Source organism: Phacochoerus africanus, chromosome 11, assembly GCF_016906955.1.
Source record: "Phacochoerus africanus isolate WHEZ1 chromosome 11, ROS_Pafr_v1, whole genome shotgun sequence".
Taxonomy (NCBI): Eukaryota; Metazoa; Chordata; class Mammalia; order Artiodactyla; family Suidae; genus Phacochoerus; species Phacochoerus africanus.
Window position 1 is genome coordinate 87,174,843 of NC_062554.1, and position 19,463 is coordinate 87,194,305.

At 36.1% G+C, this 19,463-nt stretch overlaps 1 protein-coding gene and 1 pseudogene across 13 annotated transcripts in view; both read left to right on the forward strand.

Annotated features, from left to right (window-relative positions):
* Positions 1-19,463, forward strand: part of HDAC9 (histone deacetylase 9) — a 959,143-nt gene that overhangs the window by 663,530 nt on the left and 276,150 nt on the right. The gene's annotated exons all lie outside the window — the stretch shown is intronic.
* On the forward strand, positions 8,894-10,492 carry LOC125110635 (BTB/POZ domain-containing protein KCTD5-like; annotated as a pseudogene).

The window sequence follows — 19,463 nt, forward strand, 5'->3', positions numbered from 1 at the left end:
GGACAGTGAAAACACAACCTCTGGTAATATGTGAGACACAGACAGGCTTACAAAATCATGCAAAGACTTCATGTATATTGAAATACTCTTTCTCTCTCTATGTGTATATACATATATATATATGTATATACACACACAGACACAGAGATACACACACATACATGCATATAATTTGAAATATTATTAAGAAAGTAGCATAGATGTTAAAACAGACTACATACCCGGCAAAAAGAACACCGGACCTTGTTTCAGTTCCAGCCAATTTAATTGCTCTGTGGCATTAAGAAGTCACTTTTACATTAGAAAGCAATTATCTCATTGGTGAAATTAGTTAAATTAGATTTAACAAGTCTTTTTTATTTATTTATTATTATTATTATTATTATTATTATTATTATTATGTTTAAAAGAACTAGATCAGGGCATTCCTATTGTGGCGTAATTGGTTAAGAACCCAACTAGTATCCATGAGGGTGTGGGTTTGATCCCTGGCCTTATTCAGTGGGTTAAGAATCTGGCATTGCTGTGAGCTGTGGTGTAGGTTGCAGACAATGCTCGTGACTCAGATCCCATGTGGCTGAGGCTGTGGCTGTGGCCGGCAGCTGCAGATCCAATTCAACCCCTAGCCTGAGAAATTCCACATGCTGCATATGCTTGCTGAAGGTGCGGCCCTAAAAAGTAAAAGCAAATAAATAAATAAAAATAAAGAAAAGGACTAGACCAAAATTTTAAAATTACCTCTCAGTTTAACTTATTTATTGAGCAGTACAATATGCTTCCATCTGTGATTAGAGAATCTAATGCTGGTCAAAAGAGATAAGTTCCTCTCCCTCACAGATTTAGAAGCAAATGGAGGAATTTAAGGGATTATCACACAAATAATAGGGCACCTTTCCTGTCCTGTGATTCTATTCCTTACCATATTCCATGACTTATTTCAGGGTTCTGCCAAAGCCATCCTAAGTACAGACATAGCTCTTAAAAAATACTAGGGTAAAGGGATTTTGAATATTTGTGATTACAATTAGTTAATATTTCCTCTTATGTTACTTTTATATCTATGTGATTATTTGAAATCTTGGATGCAAGTTTATAATCTCACTTCCAAATTGCTATGCCTATTCAAACACACACAAGCACAAATGTATACAGATACATACATATATGCATGCGCACACACACACATATCCTGGGAGGAAAGACTTCATGCATCGTCAAAGCCTAAAAGAGATTAATATTCAAAAGGTCGGCCTAATATTAGAGATAGTGTCTATGTTGATGCACCTGCTCATCTGACAGATGACTAGTATTCATATCTAGGAGTTGAAAGTACATCAAATGCTCTTTGATGAGTAAAGTGAAAAATTATGAGGCGTGCCTCTATCAAGGAAAGCCACTGAGTTTAATAAGCAACAGACACACAATATAGAGAAAATAAAAGCCCATATAGCGTTTTATTGCTCAACTTTTCAGTGGTAAGTTAGCCAGTTGTAGATATGTATGCACCTGTGTTAATTTATTCATATAAATAAATATGAATTTTAAACTGACACTTGAAATAATATATGTTTCAAATTTGTATACAAATTGGACTCTCTAAAATTAACAATTTGATTTACTTGTAATTCTACCAGTCTCTGCAGGTATGGTATATTTTTGAGTGGCAACAATATGCCAAGCACTGCACTAAATATTCTTGGTGGATCATCTCATTTAACTTTGACAAAAATCTTGGTGAAGTAGAAATTATTATTATTCAAAATTTGCAAATTCAAAAAAAGGAGGTTTCACAAATTAAGTAATTTACCTGCCATTGCACATCTGGTAAGTGATAAACCCAAAGCCGTCTGATTTCAGAGCTAATGCTCTTCATCACTGCTCCCCATGGCCCCCAATTAGAGAACCATTTCCCAATTCATCAAATTATGTGGATTCTGTCTCCTAAGTATTTCATGGGTCCATTTCCCTCTTCTCAACCCACTGCTGCAATCCTAGTTCTGACCACATGATTCAACAAGACTACTGCCAATCCCTGGTAGCTGGACTCCTTAGGTTCATTTGCAAACCCATGTGACAGGTCAGTGATTACAAATTAGGTCACATTAGCCTCAATTACCCTTCTGCTGTTATGATAGTCCCTAGCACTATGTGAAATTCTGGACAAAGAATGACTGCCTGACTCACTGCCTCTTAAGTACTTCTGGGTATTCCTTGAGGGAGTCTCACAAGGGAGTGAGTGAGGCTCTTCTCACTTGACAACCACCAACCCCTGCCATGATCTGCCATTCCTACCACTCACACTTGATTGCTGCCTCCCAGGTCCTCAAAGCTTTACAATCCTCGGAGGGCCAAGTGACTCTTCCTCATCTTTCATGCTCAATGATATCTTCAGTCAGAAATCAAGAGAATATGTTTCTTCAAACTTCTGTGATCCATTTTGCCACAGGAGGCCCCAAAGAACAGTGTTTGTGCCCTAAATCTCTTAGGGAAATAGCTCATTCAATTTTTACCTAGAAACCTGATCTTCTGGAGTTCAAATAACCACTCACTGGGGCCCAACAGAGGGCAGACTGGTTTGCTTCAGTCCATTTCTCATTTTCCCATCTCTTTTCTCATATCTCACCAGAAATCCTCCTCCTTCCTTCACCAAGCAAACACAAAGCAAACTCATATCCACCGATGCAAATGTCCAATGGATAAAGGGGACAGTGGAAAGGGGTTTACCCAGTGACCCACTGGGTATGGCTCATCAGCTCTGCCAATGATCAGTCTTTGAATCCCCATTCAATTGAATGAAAATGTTAAGTCCTTCTGAAATGTAAATATGACCATGTGCTTCTACCGATTAATACATATCAGTGAGTGCTTAATTGTCTTCAGGATGAAGTTAAAATTCTAAAAAAATGGTTAACAAGGTTTTTCATTAACTAGACACTTTGCGTTTTCTTCTCCTCCCTTATCTGTTGGAATCCTCTCCATCAGCTTTACCTCAAACCCCATGTTCTAGAGAAGGACTGGACTGGTGGAGTCATCCTAGGACAGGTTAATAGCGGTTCATGGAGCTATGGTAGAATGTCTGTTTTGCAAGTTTACAAGAATGCCTCTTTCAGTGTCAATTTAAACATAGCTGCTATTTACTAAAAGCATGATTTTCAATCTTCAGGTGTAACTAATAACAAGCTTACCATCTAATAATGATGAGAACTGTTTTAGCCTTTTGAACAAATAATATTATTATTATTATTTTTGCTGAGGAATCAAGCAGATGAGAAACACTGGGAAACACTGGATATTGCAGGTTCATTGGCTTAAATCAAATATAATAAGTTGGATGATAATTCAACATAATTGCTTTTAATATCTCATTCATATTTACTGCATATCTTTTGGTTTATATTATAAAAATGAATTTCAATAGCAATTTTAATACTCTACATATCTACATAAATGTGACTCATAATATTATTTTATAGTTCTTAGAGAGATAAAATAACTTTTTTTTAATGGATACAATAGTTTTAAATAAAGGGAGATAAGGTAACTTTTACATTGAAAAGTTTATTCATGTAAACCAGGAATTTATATTAGCGGAAATTTACTTTGTCTCTGCACATTCTAATTAGAACTGATTCCATTATACTAAAACCAATTTACCAGACAAGAAAAACTAAACTAAGCTACATTATTAAGCACTGTCTAATAGCATTGCCTTATCCATTTGTTCTTTGTAGATATTTTAAGGTTCTTTTGCTGATACTTAGTTATAGCTGTATTTCCTTTTGAATTTTGAAAAATAAATTTTTCGGTCTGCATTTACGGAAGTAGGAATGGATAAATGTGGATCAATTAACGTTCGGAAGCAGTAAAGTAATGCTGTGAGTGTGACAAATGGAACAAACTCCGGAAATATAGAATCTTGAAGATCTGGAGTTAAAAGAAAATTGAGAAAACTTTTTGGAATTGAGAAGCATTATCATTTTGCTTTTAAATTTTATGAAAATAGTCATTTCTGATATAAACAAAAAATTCTTATCACAGGCAATAAGATCATTGCCGCATTTATGTACTAATTTGTTATTTCAAGCTACAAATGGGAAGGCCTTCCTTATAGCATTAGAATGTTATTAACAAACTGTCATATTGATTAAATATTTCAAATTAAAAATTTTAACAAAAGTGCTTTTTAACATTGCCCTCATAATTAGTTTCACATTACAAAGTTAAAAATTAATTTCAAATGATGACTGATATTGCTGATATGCTCTGGTGAGATTGACCAAACCGTTATACCTATAACTAACATTAGTGTTCAGTATATGTCAAGCATCATTATAAAATTTGTACATTGACTCTGAATCCCATGCTCTTTTTATGAACTTTAGTTTGCTATGGAAAGTGCTTGAAAATTAAGTTATCTATCCTACATAAACTATGGGTTTATTATTCTGCCGGAACGATCATTTCAGTATACAAATCTGTTCTTAACAACCAACCCCACTACCTGCCCAATCCCCAGGCTCAAATGCTTGGTAGATTAACTCTTCATTGATTTGCCATTGCTCTTAGGATTAAGATTCAGCCTCTTTAGATAGAATACAAATTCTGCAAGTTCTCACCCTACCAACTCCTTCAGCCTCAGCAGCCTCCTCTTATGAACAGCCATGCCAACCTGCTCATGTTCCATGGTACTTATCAGATACCCTACTACCAGCGCAACTTTGAACATGCTGTTCCTTCCATGTGGAACACTATTCTTCTCTTTGTCAACTCAAATCCTTCTCATTCTTCAGTTTTTGGCTCAAATCTGCCTTCCTTGAAGAAGCTTTTCCTGACTCTCTTAAATTAGGACACTCTACTACCCTTTTATAGAACTTACCTTGGTTGTTCTTTTATATATCTTTGTGTAAAACTTTGATGACTATCTCCCTTACTAGATTATAAACTCCACAGTGGAGTGACTGTATCTGTTTTGCTCATTACTGTTCTAGTATCTGACACAGTACCTAACACCTAGGAGACTCAATCCAGAGAATTAATATACAAATTAATTAATTAAATTCCAACAAAGTCAAGAAGTGATGATGGAGTTTTTATAAATGCCAATGGCTTTTTTGGTAATACTTATTTTTAGGTTTGAGAAAATATTTATCAAGGCATTCTTTTCAAAAGTTAAACATCAAATTTTGAGGAGTATTATATATGTTCATCTTAGAAAATTTCCCCAAAGATTATTGTTAAAGGTCTGGTTGTGGAGAAAACAGCAATTTTTAGCTCAGACCTACAGTGACAAGTGTTTATTCTATTTAAGATTTTTAAAAATTTTTTAAATTTATTTTTATTTTTTATTTTTGCTTTTTAGAGCTGCACCCACGGCATGTGGAGCTTCCCAGGCTAGGGGTCTAATCGGAGCTGTTGCTGTTGGCCTATGCCACAGCCACAGCAATGCAGGATCTGAGCCACGTCTGCGACCTACACTACAGCTCACAGCTGTGCCAGATCCTTGACCCACTGAGCGAGGCCAGGGATCAAACCCACAACCTCATTGTTCCTAGTTGGATTCGTTTCCGCTGCGCCATCAAAGGAACTCCAAGTTTTTCTGTTTATTTGTTTGTTTGTTTGTTTGTTTTTTACATGTTACCTGTTGAGCTGTGTGATTCTTCAAATCTTTGTCTATTTTAATCAGAAAACTTTCTTTTCTAAGAGGCTGCATGAGGTTAAATACCAAAAGGAACACAGGTTAAACAATATTCTTTTCCCTTTTTACTAGCCAAGTATTTTAGCAGCAAGCTATCAGTAATTGGCTTTTAGTTCAGTGACTTGAGGCTTAGAATATCTTGCTTTGACCCATGCATGCTGTGGGAGGATGAAATGAACATAGAGTCACCCATTTTCTGGAATTTGACATGTTCAGTAATTCACACACAAGCACTTGGATCTGGAGACTGGTGGTGAAATATGGCAATTCTCTTAATGTTGAGTTCAATAAGATGCTTTCTTGGGCTCAGAGGTGAGAGTATAAAACTTTCATGCCTGATTCAGCAAGAATTCTGATCCTATTCATTTAATCCAACTTGTAATATGTTTGAACCCAAGTGTTTCAAAAAGGTCCATTCACAACATATTATTGTTAAGACTGGTGTATTAATAGAGAAACCTAAAAGTTGTAATTAGTGGGGTATTATTTTGGCACTTACCCACTTTTTTTTCTTAGAGCTGTGATTCACAACACTTTTTAAAGAAACTAAGGACCTCTTTGGTGAAGATTATAGATGGGATCTCCAGAAAATTCATACATACTCATACAACTTTGCATACAATTTCAGAATTGCATGCACTAGGATCTGCAGATCCTAGACTGAGAATATCTATTCAAGATAAATCCATCTAATTGATGTGTTTTAAGTAGGAAGTGATTTATACTGCTTGTCATCTCTCGCCTTATGATTTGTTTTTTATCTGGACTCTAATTATCAAAGGGGAGGAATAAAGGAAATGCTCAAGAGATTCATCATGGTCAAAAGAAACCCCTTTTCCCCCTTTATCTTCAGGCTATTATTTCTAGACCAGAGCTCTATTGTTCATGCCGTACTGTTCACTGGCTACCAACCAGACACAGGATACTAGTCTAGGTCATTGCACAATTTCATCTTCCTCTGGGCTGTTATGTAATTAAAATAACTTTAACCTACTCTCTTGAATATTCTTTCAATTGTAAAAAATATAGAAGCTGAAAAGCAAATAAAGGAACAAAAATATAACTTGTTTTCTTTAGTTTTTTATTGTGAAAGCAATTACTCATTATGGACTAGTTACTTATTTAATTTCAAAATTCAAATGTGGTTTCTTTTGTATTCTGTTGTGGAGTAAAATTCCCATTGGTTTAAAATAGTCACTATCTTTCTTTCTTTCTTTCTTTCTTTCTTTCTTTCTTTCTTTCTTTCTTTCTTTCTTTCTTTCTTTCTTTCTTTCTTTTTCTTTCTTTCTAGGGCTGCACCCGCAGCATATGGAAGTTCCCAGGCTAGGGTTCGAATCGGAGCTGTAGCCGCCGGCCTACACCACAGCTGCAGCAATCCGGGATCTGAGCTGCATGTACGATCTACACTACAGCTCATGGCAACGCCAGATCCTTAACCCACTAAGCAAGGCCAGGGATCAAACCTGCATCCTCATGGTCACTAGCAGGGTTCATTATTGCTGAGGCATGATGGGAACTCCTAAAATGGTAATTTTCCAAGAGTCCTCCAAAGTGGCTGGGTCTAAACATATCTCAAGCAACCACCCTTTCACAGATATAAATGCATAGTACAACCCAATTAGTAATTTATTTTCCCCTGGAACGCTTATATTTGAGGATATCTTTAAGTGCATGTGAAGTTATTTATATACTATACATAGGTAGTAATTTTATCAACATCCTACTCAGTTGAGGAACAATGTTAAATAGGTTCAGCTTCATAGCAGGTTAATAGCAGTATTAGAAGAAACCTTTAAGCCTCGGTCCAGAACCACAGGTTAACTATACACCATACACATTCCCACTGTACATATACCTAAATACTGGTTACACTTGAAATCAATTCCCTGATTCTGCTGCTGATGCTTTAGCTAAAGGCCTTATAGTATTTAGTTACCCACAGCCTTGCCTTGTGAGTCATATTGGTGTTTATTGATTCCTCATGATCTGAAAGTGAAGATATTATGTGATACACAATATCTTTGTGCTTTTTATTGTAAAATTGTTTGCTGACATGAACAATATACTAGACAAAGACTCTAGTTTGGAATGAGAAGAACCTAAGACGAAAGGAGTAAGGCTGACCTTACCTCACTGGAAGTAACCAGTAAGTACAGAGGAGCAATAACTCGTTGACTTTGAGCCTGACCTCAGCTACCACTGGCCACTATTTGGCACTGGAAAGGAGGTTGGCAGAGAAATAGTGAGTCGTTTCTGTTGGTGAGCAGAAACCTATTAATCCGTCTTCTCCTGCACTGTATCCAATCTTGGATACTAGAGTTCAGAAATATTGCCCATTGTTATGGGAGAGGGCCCTAAGAAAAGTCTTAACGTGTTTGTTAAAGGCACTCTCTATCTTACCAAGTTTTTACTTAAAAAAGGAGTCCATCTTCCAACTCTTATGCATTGGTCTACAATTTTTTTTATCACAAGCAATAAAAAAATTTTCGCATGTACTTATACATATAATCATATAGATATACAAATAAACAATACATATTCACAAATTATATAAGCGGGCCACTACATCAGTATATTATATCACAAAACATGCACACAAATAGAAATTAAGAAAGGTGCAATGAAAATTAAACATGATTTGTAAATAAATGTAATGAATTAATAACCTTTCATACTATGACGAAAATAGTGTTATTTGTAACAACTTTATTGAGATACAATTTACATACATCTGTTAACCCCAAACTCCCAGTCCATCCCCCCCCCTTCCTCTCTCTTGGCAATCACAATTTTGTTCTCTTTGTGAGCCCGTTTCGTAGATAAGTTCACTTGTGTCATATTTCAGATTCAACATATAAGTGATATTATATGGTATTTGTCTTTTTCTGATTTCTTCACTTAGAATGATCAAATCAGTGGCTTTTAGTATATTCACACAGCTGTGCAACCATCAACACAGCTAATTTTAGAGCATTTTCATCCCTTCCACAAAAGACTGTCCATTAGCAGTAATTCCCCAATGCCCCCCCTCAACTCTAGAGAACTTAAATCTACTCTGGACATTTTATGTAAACAGAATTGCACAATACATGATCTTCTGTGAAAGTCGTCTTTCTCTTAGCATAATGTTTTCATGGCGCATCCATGTGCAGCATGCTTCAGTGCTTCATTATTATTTATCCTTTCAAATGTGCAATACAGTATTATTAACTATGGTCGTCATGCTGTATATTAACTATATGCTGAGGACTTATTTTATTACTGGAAGTTTGTACGTTTTGACCACGCTTGCCAACTCCCCGCCAACCACCTATTTATTCTCTGTTGCGAGGCTGCCCCGCCTGGAAAGGCCTAGTGAGGGCGCTGGTGGGAGGACATGCGCGGTCGGGGCAGCGCTAGGCTCCCGGACCAAGCCTCCAGGTGCGTATCCAACAGAGGCAGCACTTACTTCCTCACTACCCGTCGCCGCGTGCTATTTGGTGACCTGAAATCCTTCCTGTACCATTCGTGCCAGGCTGACCCCGACCTGGACTCGGACAAGGATGCAACAGGTGCCTATTTAATCCGCAGAGAGCCCATCTGTTTTGGGCCCGTGCTGAACTCTCGGAGATGTGGAAGCTGGTCACTGACAAAGATCTTGAAGAGGAAGGAGTGTGGGAGGAAGCTGAATTTTACCATGTCACCTCACTGGTAAACTTGTAGAGGACAAAGAACAAGGCAGCAAAACATCAGCCGTGCAGGTAAAGCCTTTGTTCCACGGCTTCAGTGTCTTGAAGAGGCGTTCCAGCAGGTGCTAGCAACCCCTGTCATGATGGCAGGAAGCTTGAGCACCTGGGCAGTATCGGCTCTTCCAGCAACCTGGGGGAGGGGTGTGAAGACCAGGCAGAGTTCCTCTGCCGGCTTTCCAAGGAGCCTCACGACTTTCCGTCCTGCACCACAAGGAGAAAGGCAGGATTTTGCAAGAAGGGAGTTCAAGGATCTAAGGAGCACAGGGCTAACCGCCGAAGAAATATTTTACCGTTTCCCAAGATGCAACCAACAGCCAAATCAGGAAGTTTGGCTGTAGCAAGAAACCAGCGTTTGACGATTTCTTTAGAGATCCAGGTGTAGGTAGGTCTTTGCCTCTGAGGTGGATGTTGAGCGACAGGACCAGCAGTTTGAGGCCTGGTGCGCCCTCTCAAAGGAGGCGCTTTGGCGGTGGGCGTCCTGTGGGGGCCTCCACTCAGTTTTTCCAAGTGCAGCGCGGGCCTGAAGCTCATTAAAAGATGATGTTCTTGGTGCTACATCAACAGTTTGTCAGACTGCATGTGCTTCCCTGGTAGGCAGGGGCTGCAGGACCGTGGCTCGGGGTTCTGGGTGCCCTCTGGTTACGTGCTTGCACAGCAGGCGCTGGTCCAAGGTCCGGAAGTAGCTCTGGCTCCCAAGTGGGAACAGGTGGCAGTTTCTCTCGGCCTCCTTCAGAGCCAGGCTCCTCCACCCAGGTCGGGGTCTGGAACAACAGCCAAGGCTTCTCAATTTGTATTTTCCAGAGGACAGATGTTTGCATGTCTTATTTCCCAGCGTCTAGGGACCACGCAGCGTTTTCACTTATTAGAAATGCCTCGAAGTGTTGCTCCACTTTAGAATGATCTCTTACATCTTGGAGAGGGAGGCAGAATTTTGGTTGTGGCCGTCCCACCCACGCGTGCCTGGGGAGCTGGTGCCCATCCATGCCTCTGTCTGGCCTGGGATGGAAGTCCTGGCAGGGCCTGTGGCCTGGCTTCTGGTGCTGAAACGACGGTCCTACGGAAAATTGGTTGTTTACAAGTACATCACAAATGTGCAAGCTCTCTTGTTTTCTTTGTGTAACTATGCACTTATAATATTTCTGGGATGTTTGAGACTTCACACAACCTGCATGGGCTCTGCTCACCTGACATGACTTTGGAGCTACTTGGATTCCTTGAAAAACTTCAGGTTGTCTGCTTTGAGAACAGACGTCTCACCTGGGCCTTCGGGAGGCTGGGGGGATCCCGCCTGAATGAACGACTCTTTGCTTCTTGACCTCAGGCTTCCCAAGGGAGCTGTGCACACTGATCACATGGACTGCCTGCAGGTAGGTCAGAAGTTTTGACCTGTCTAGTTTCAAATGCGTCTAGAGAATTCTCCCTCTTTTCTTTTCCATCCCCAATAACCTAATTAACCAAGTTCTCCAGGATCTAGGACTTACTCCTCCTCCTTTTTGTAAGGTCTCTTGTACATTAGATGTTTGACTTCAAAATTTTATAATGATCTTGTCCTTAAGGCACATGTAACCACCTGCCATCCAGTTCTCAGTGGAGCCCAGGGAGGAGGGTGCCCATTTGCCTTGAGGTGTCCCCTGTGAGGAGCTGCTGGCCACTCTGCCCTTGATTGATCTGTGACTCTGACACTATAAATAGGTCTAGGGGTATATTTACACTTTTTAGGTATCTGTATGTTATGAGCTTACAGTTTAATACCTAAGTTTCCCCCTGAAAATAGCAAGTATGATTGTGATTTTGTGAATGAAGAAAAAAAAAAAAACAACTTTATGGCTGGGTAACATTCCATTGCATAGATATATCATATTTTATTTATCCATTTTATCAGCTAATAGATATTTGGGTTGTTTGTACTTTGGGCTATTGTGAATAGTGTCAGTATGAACATTCATGTGTAAATTTTTCTGGAACATACATTTTCATTTCTCTTTGGTATATACATATTATTGAAATTACTGGGTCATATAATAGTTCTAAGTTTAACTTTTAAAGGAAGTGCAAAACCATCTTTCAAAGTGACTGCATCATTTTGCCTTCTCTCCAAGAGTGTATCACAGTTCCAATTCCTCCACATCTTTAACAACACTTTCTTGTTATCTGTCTTTTTTATCATAAACCATTCTTGTTGGTATGAAGCTGCATCTTACTGTGATTTTGATTTGCAGTTTCCTCATGGGTAATGATCTTGAACATCTTTTTGTGTGCTTCTTGGCTATTTGTTTATCTGTTTTTGAGAAATGTTTATTCAGGAATTTTACTCATTTTAAAATTGTGTTGTCTTATTGAGACATACGAATGCTTTATATATGCTGGGTACAAGTCTTTTATCTTATCTATGGTTTGTAGATATTCTCTTTGATTTGTGGGTTGTCTGCTTGATGGTGTCCTTTGAAACACAAAAATGTTTACATATAATTTATCTATTTTTTTCCAAGGAGGGTCACTTTTTCTTTTTGGTGTTATATCTAAGAAGATTTACTTCTGTATTTGTTCCAATAATTTTTTAGTTTTAGCTCTTATGTTTATACCTGTGATTAATGTGTATAGTTTGGGAAAGGGGTTCAATTTCATACTCTTGCATGCAAATTTGCAGTTGTCTGAGCTACATTTGTTGAAAAAATATTCCTTCCCCATCGAATTACTTGGTACCCTTGGTGAAAATCAGTTGACCATACATGTAAGGGTTTATTTCTGGATTTTCAGTTCAACTCCAGTTCTACATGTCTATCCTTTTGCACACTGTTTTGATTATTGTAGCTGAGTATTACGGTTTGAAATTAGACTCTCCTTCCTACCTTAGGATATCTCAGAGAGTTTGTGCTATATGATCCTTGATGTAGGGACCAAGTGTAAATACTACTGTCTATCCATATGTCAAATATTAATATAGTTAATTTTTTTTTGTCTTTTTGTCTTTTTAGGGCTGCACCCGTGGCATATGGAGGTTCCCGGGTTAGGGGTCTAATCGGAGCTGTAGCTGCCAGCCTACACCACAGCCACAGAGTGCCTGGGAAGTTGGTGCCCATCCATGCCTCTGTCTGGCCTGTAGGCTGTGCCAGCCTACACCACAGCCACAGCATCGTGGTATCTGATCTGCGTCTGTGACCTACACCACAGCTCATGGCTGGATCCTTAACCCACTGAGCAAGGCCAGGGATCAAACCCTCGTCCCCACAGATGCTAGTGGGGTTCGTTAACCACTAATCCACGACGGGAACTCCAGTTAATTTTCTTTTTTAATTTAAAAATTAAACATGAATAGAAACTCCTCTATTTTCTTCTGCACTCAGTGGATTCATATGTACTCCTCACTCTAGAGGCGACTGCTCTCAGATACCGTATTTCGGTTCTCTTCTGCACTATATCACTTTTTAGCCAGATGTCATCAACCAGTGGCTCACCCTTGCTTCAAACCCCAAGGTAATACTGAATTACTTGTACACACCTGATAACATCTCTCAGAGAGTAGACTTTCTCTGAAACTTCATCTCAGTCACCCTGTTCTAACTATGGTTCTAATAGGATAAAATGATTATTCCTGTACACTGGTGAGTTAAAAACAAAATACTTAGAATATCCTAGTGACCTAAGAGTTGTTGATGGGTTGGGGTTTACTATTTTCTTACACAATGTGACGAAGAAAAAGAAATTTAAAATATATTGAAAAAATAATATCTACCAATATATTAAGTAGATTAATCATCTCGGTCAAATAAATTATACTCATCTTTTTCCCCGTAATGTTAGACTAAAAGCAGTTATATTTCTAAGGTATAATATATACATTCTTAACATTTAGTGTGCCCTGGTTGTATTGTGGGCTCTAGGTTTGGGACTGGCTGTAGGACAATACAGTTCGGTTTCTGTTATAGGTAGCTTGTATGTACTTTCTCTCTTTGTCCAAGTCCAAATTAATATCCATTCTTGTCTCCTTAGCCACTTAAAATGTTGATATCACAATAAAGCATAATATTTCAAAATAACTTTTAAAATAAAGTTAAAATGTATGTTTATTAGGCAATTTGGAATGTACAGTTCAGCCAAAATAAGAAAAGCCGAATAATTAATCATCTTATCAATATTTAAAAATAATTGTTTTTAAGTGTCTTTATGTTTCTTTAGATAGCTTCTTAAAGTTTGTTCTTTTAAATTTGTTTATTCTTCTGCTCCAAATTATCATTTCCCATTTCCATTTCTCTGCACTAATTTCTCGGCCCTTTCATTATCATTTTTTTCTCATTGAGATGAATTTAACGATAATATGTTGAAATATTAAAGATGAAATATACTTAATTTTACGTTTTATTTATTAATCAGTGCAATTTAGTACAAATTAATTGATACCTTATGACTGTATGACCTAAAAGTAAATTAGTATACTTGGCAAAAAGTTTTTTTCATAGTTATTATTATTGTATCTTTTCTCACCCACTTTTACCTTTTCTTTATTTTTTCTCGTTCATTTATTTTTTTTCTTTTTGTATTTTCCAATGAATTTTTGTTCCCTCCCTACAAAAATTTAGCCTTTTCAGTAAACCAATTTTTGTCTTAATAGTATTGGTATTTTATAAGTGCCAATATATTAAGAAACATTTCAAATTTGTTTTAAATGTATTCATATACAGAGAAAATAATAAAGATTATAATAGTAAACATCCTTAACATCTAGCTTGAGAGAGAAAATGTAATATATGTAAAGTTTCATCTGTATCTCTTTCCTATTTCATCCCCCCATTCCTTCCTTTCTGACTTTGCTTTTTATTTTTACCATGCATTTAAAAATATTTTTATTACATTCATATATATTTAAACAACATATGATATTAACTTGAATATTTTTAAACTTAAATAACTGACTTCATATACATTTTTGCTTGCCTTTTTCACTCACCATTTATACTGTAGGTTTACTGTCCATCTTCACTTTTACTAAATATTAGTGAATTGTTCTTTAAGGTGGTTATAACAATTTATTCTCCTACAAGCAGTCTGTGAGTTTCTCTTGCTCTATATTTTCACTAATGCTTCGTATCAACTTTTATATTTCTGATCAATCTGATGAGTATAAAATGGTCTCATCTTGTGTTGGTTTTTGCATTTTCCTGATTACTAGTGAAGTTGTTTCTATTCATATATTTGTAGACTTATTGAAATATTTTATTATCTAGGAATTTCCTCTTCATATTTTTTGTCTGTTTTTCTCTTCCTGCTTATTTTTAGGAGTTACATATGTAACATAGACATTAAGCACTGCTTTATTCTGTTTTGCAAATATTTCTGCCCAATTTCTGACTTGTATTTTTCTTGCTTATGATAAACAGAAGTATTTGAATTCTTTTCCTTCCCCAAGTTTAGAATGGTATTCTCCACTTTTTCATAAAACTAAAAATTGCGCATTTACATTTCAGTTTTTAGTCCACTTTCAATTGTGCATGTAGTATTAGGTGAATACCTAAGTTCATTGTTCCCTTTATGGATAAGCAGTGTTTTCAACATCATTTATTGACATTCTTTGTTTACCTGATACTCTACAGATCATCTCTGTTATATATTGAGTTTCCACATACTCCTGGGTCTGCTTCTAGGCTCTCTGTTCTATTCCATTAATCCATTCTTGTGCTTATATTCTACTATTGTAAATCATGTCACTTTTAGTATGTGTAGATATCTGGTTTGGCCTATCTCCCCAATTTATTCTTTATGTTCAAATTTACTTTGCTATTCTCTGCTTTTGCTCTTCTATGCAGAATTTAGAATCAGCTGGAACTTCACAGAAATAGTAAATTAATTTGTGAATAGCTATTATCTTTATAATAATTATTCTATCACAAAATATAGTGTATCTTTTCATCTGCATAGTTTACATTGCTAACTATAATGTGTTCGGCATATATGATCTATATGATATTAATTCCTCTTTTTTTCCAGTAAAATATATGTAACAAGAATTTATCATTTAACCATTTTTAATTGTATGGTTCAGTGGCATCAAGTATATTCACATTGTTGTGCTACTACCTTCAGAACTTTTTCTTCTTCCCAAATTGAAATTTGATGCCCTTTTAATCTCTCCATTTCCCCCTCTTATCAGCCCCTAGAAACCACCTCCTGTCCTGTTTGTATAAATTTACTTACTCTAGATATGTCATACAGTGGGATCACACAGTATTTGTCCTTTTTGACTGGCTTATTTCACTTAGCATATCTTCAATGTTTATCCTGTAGCATGTGTCAACATTTCCTTCATTTTGAGGGCTGAATAATATTCCATTGCAAATATTAATTCTTTAAAGTTTGTTGAACTTGCTTAATTGCATTGGTCAATTTTGTAATTGTTCACATGTGTGCTTGAAAGAATATATGTTTATTGTTTACAAATTTCAATATATCATCAAAGAATTGTGTTAATTCAAATCATCTGTAACTTCACTCATTTTATTATACATTTGTTATAATCTCCTTCAATGATGTGGATTTTTCATTATAGTTGTTCTTTATAGTTTTGCCAATTTATGCTTTCTATATTTTGAGCCCATGTTATTAGTTTTAGATTTTTTTTTTGGTTAATTGAACTTTTGTATCATTTTATATATACCCTTATATGGTCTGTGATATTTCCCCCCTAAAGTCTATTTCATCTGGTTTTACCATGGCTGCACAAAGCTTTTACTTCTTCTTTTTTTGTTGCTGTTTTTGTTAGTATTTTCTTATGTCTTCAAAGAACCTTTTAATTTAATCTTGGTCTGCCAAAGAATATAGCCTTTCTATTTTTGAAATTCATTTTGACTGTTTTTGTCTTTTAACTGGTAAATTGAGTGCATTCACATCAACTGTGTTTAGTGATATGTTTTTAGCATCTTATTTTGTGAATTATATTTGTACAGCTTTTTCAGTTCTTCATTTTTTTCTCCATTTGTTTTTAGACTGATTTCTTCTTGGTTTTGCCTCTTTTTCAAAAATGTTTGTCTACTTTAAAGACATGCATTCATTTCTGTTTATTTAATAGCTACTTTTAAATGATTAACATGCATGTTTAGCTTTAAAAAGTCTAAAATTAACCAGTATTTCTGCTCTCATCCTGAATAATACAAAGACTTTAGAACATGTAAATTCCCACTAGCCCTTGGCATCTTACAAGATAACCTCTAGGGATATTTATGATTCTAATTTTCTGTAAAAGCAAGATGTCTTAAACACTGTTGAAACACTGAACCAAAAAGAAATTCAATTTGCTCAAAATGCCAAACAAGGAGGAACGTGTATTCTTTAAAGTGGCTTTAGAAACAGAATTTTAATATTTTTTCTAACAATTTTCCCATGATTTTTTCATTAAGTCGGATCTTTTATTAAACTCATTCAGGTAATTCTGATTATTTCAAAGATTAAATACTATAATGTATAATTTCTGTATTTGCTTTTACTGAACTTGTATGATGACACTGACTGTAACACACAGTGAGTAATATGTCTGGAAGCAAATGTAACAAATGTAACAATCCAGAACAAAGTAAAAACCCAAAAGCCATAAAATATGTCCCTGAGCAGTGGCAACAAGAAAGCAAAACAAAAGCAAATAGAAGCAACAACAACAAAAAATCACTGCTACTACAAAGAAATAGAACCTTGAAGTCTCCTCAACCCAGGGGCTTTATCACTTCATAATCGCCATTGTGAGCCACTCTCAGATAAGTATTTTACTCTAAGCAAGAACATTGTGCTTGCCATACAGAACCCATATTTACCCCCTCATTTTCCAAATAAATGACAGTGCCTACATCCTACAACTTAGAAAGGCCCAGGCCCTAATGACATTGACATCTTGTTAGGCATCATTGAAGAATTTATAAAATAGGTGCATAACAGCTCCTCTGTGAAAGTAATTTGCAGCTTTTATCAGTGGGAGGAGACAGATGGTTTCCAGGCATAGTGGCCTTAGGCAACTTCGTGTAAGAAAAAGTTATCTGAAGTTCCCATCATGGCTTAGCAGAAATGAATCTGACTAGCACCCATGAAGGTGCACATTCGATCCCTTGCCTTGCTCAGTGGGTTAAGGATCCGGCATTGCTGTGAGCTGTGGTGTAAGTCACAGACACAGCTTGCTCGTATCCCCTGTTGCTGAATTTGACCCCTAGCCTGAAAACCTCCATATGCTGTGGGTGTGGCCCTAAAACAAAACAAAAACCACACAAAGTTGTCTTACACATCACAGTAGCCTTAGAGAATGTCTCCAAATGATAATCTGACAAAGTAACCAATCACTAAATCCCTAGTTAAAATCACCTGAACAAAGAAAGACTATATGTATAAGAAACAGGCTCAAAATAGTACACATATTTAAAAGATATTTTAATCAAAAATTTTTTGGAGAGGGTGAGACCATGTTTATTACTCACTTAATGGGCATGACATATTTTCCAAAGGTACTGAATAGATGAAAGGTTAATTTGGATATCCATGTAATTTTTAGTAGCATTAGGTTCAATGTTATAAACTGACATTTTTCTTTCTGATGATGCAAAAGAGAAACTTGGACTTAGGTTTTTACTTGAAGAAACATACATGAACAAATTATCTCTCATTAAAATTGCTAATCAAAAAAAATATTTAGTGAAACACTTCAATCAATTTTAGCCACAGAAATACTTCCATTTTCCACCTCATCAAGGAAGCTTTTTATTAGTGAGGAGGAATATCCATCTAAAATAAAAGTGTTTTAAATGATTTGGTCACTAATATGTACCATAATAGTGTGTGTCTTCCTGGATTGTCAATTCACCCTGTACATTAAAAGACACACTTCATTTGTAAAGATGTGTAATTGTAGTTAACTCTTTTGAAAGGGAGTAAACTTTTCTTTCTTTCGTAGTCCTTTTTTTGGCAAAAGATTCAAAAATATTTGACCCAGGTCTGCTCTTAGAACCAAAGATTATGACGCTCTCCTAATGAAGTGTTTGAAAGGTTCAACTGTTTATATTAAATAACATTTGCCATTTTTCTTAATTAAAATTTTAATATAGGTGATATGCAGAAAATTTGGAAACCACGTAAAAGTACCAAAGAAAAATAGTTTTCAAATCACTCATTTACCTCAGCTCTTGGCTCCATCACTAAATTATTTCAGAGTATTGTACTACAATAATTGTTTTGTCTGGTCTCTGTTTTCTTATATTTTCATTAGCCATTCCTTGGCTCTTTATATAATGATTGCTTATAATATGCTTGCTTGTTTTGTCCTTATGGTGAGATCTTAAGGATGGCTTTGTTTATTAACACCTGCTGTATATATGAAACACTGCCTGGAAACATAGCAGTCAATAGGCAAAGCTCACATCCTTAAGGAAATTACTAATTACAGATAAAGTGCTTGATTTTGGGGGGTCAACCCATAAGATCAGGAGTCACAATTAATTCACTTCCCTGTCTGTACCACCCAGCATGGGATCTGTTTCCAATCTGCATACAGAAGAAATTGTATGGACACTTATATGTGATAAATAAATAACTACCATTGAACAAGTAGTTATTTGTCTCTTACCCATATTGCCATATTCCTAATAGTAGAGATTGTATAAGTAGTATTTTGCTTGGTTGGTTGTGAAGTTCTGTATTGAGATATAACATTTGTATCATGGTTATGAGTTATCACACTGTTACCCCATTATCTCAGAAGTTCCTCTGAAGCCCAAGTAAAGCAAAAAAATACTTTATTAGGAAAGAAAGAAAGAAAAGAAGAAAGGAAAGAAGGAAGGAAGAAGGAAGGGAGAAAATGAAAGAAAATGACAGTAGTGGTATTTACATGGAGCTCTTATGGTATTGAGCTATTTATTAAGAAATAAAAATTTAGTAACCCCAGTATCTAAAACATGATAATGTCATTGAAAAAAAAAAAACACATGGCCTTTAACTTTCAAATATCTGTTACATATTCTTAGTGTACTAATAATTATTTAGCTTCAAGAAAGCATAAGAAAAGATATAACATGCAG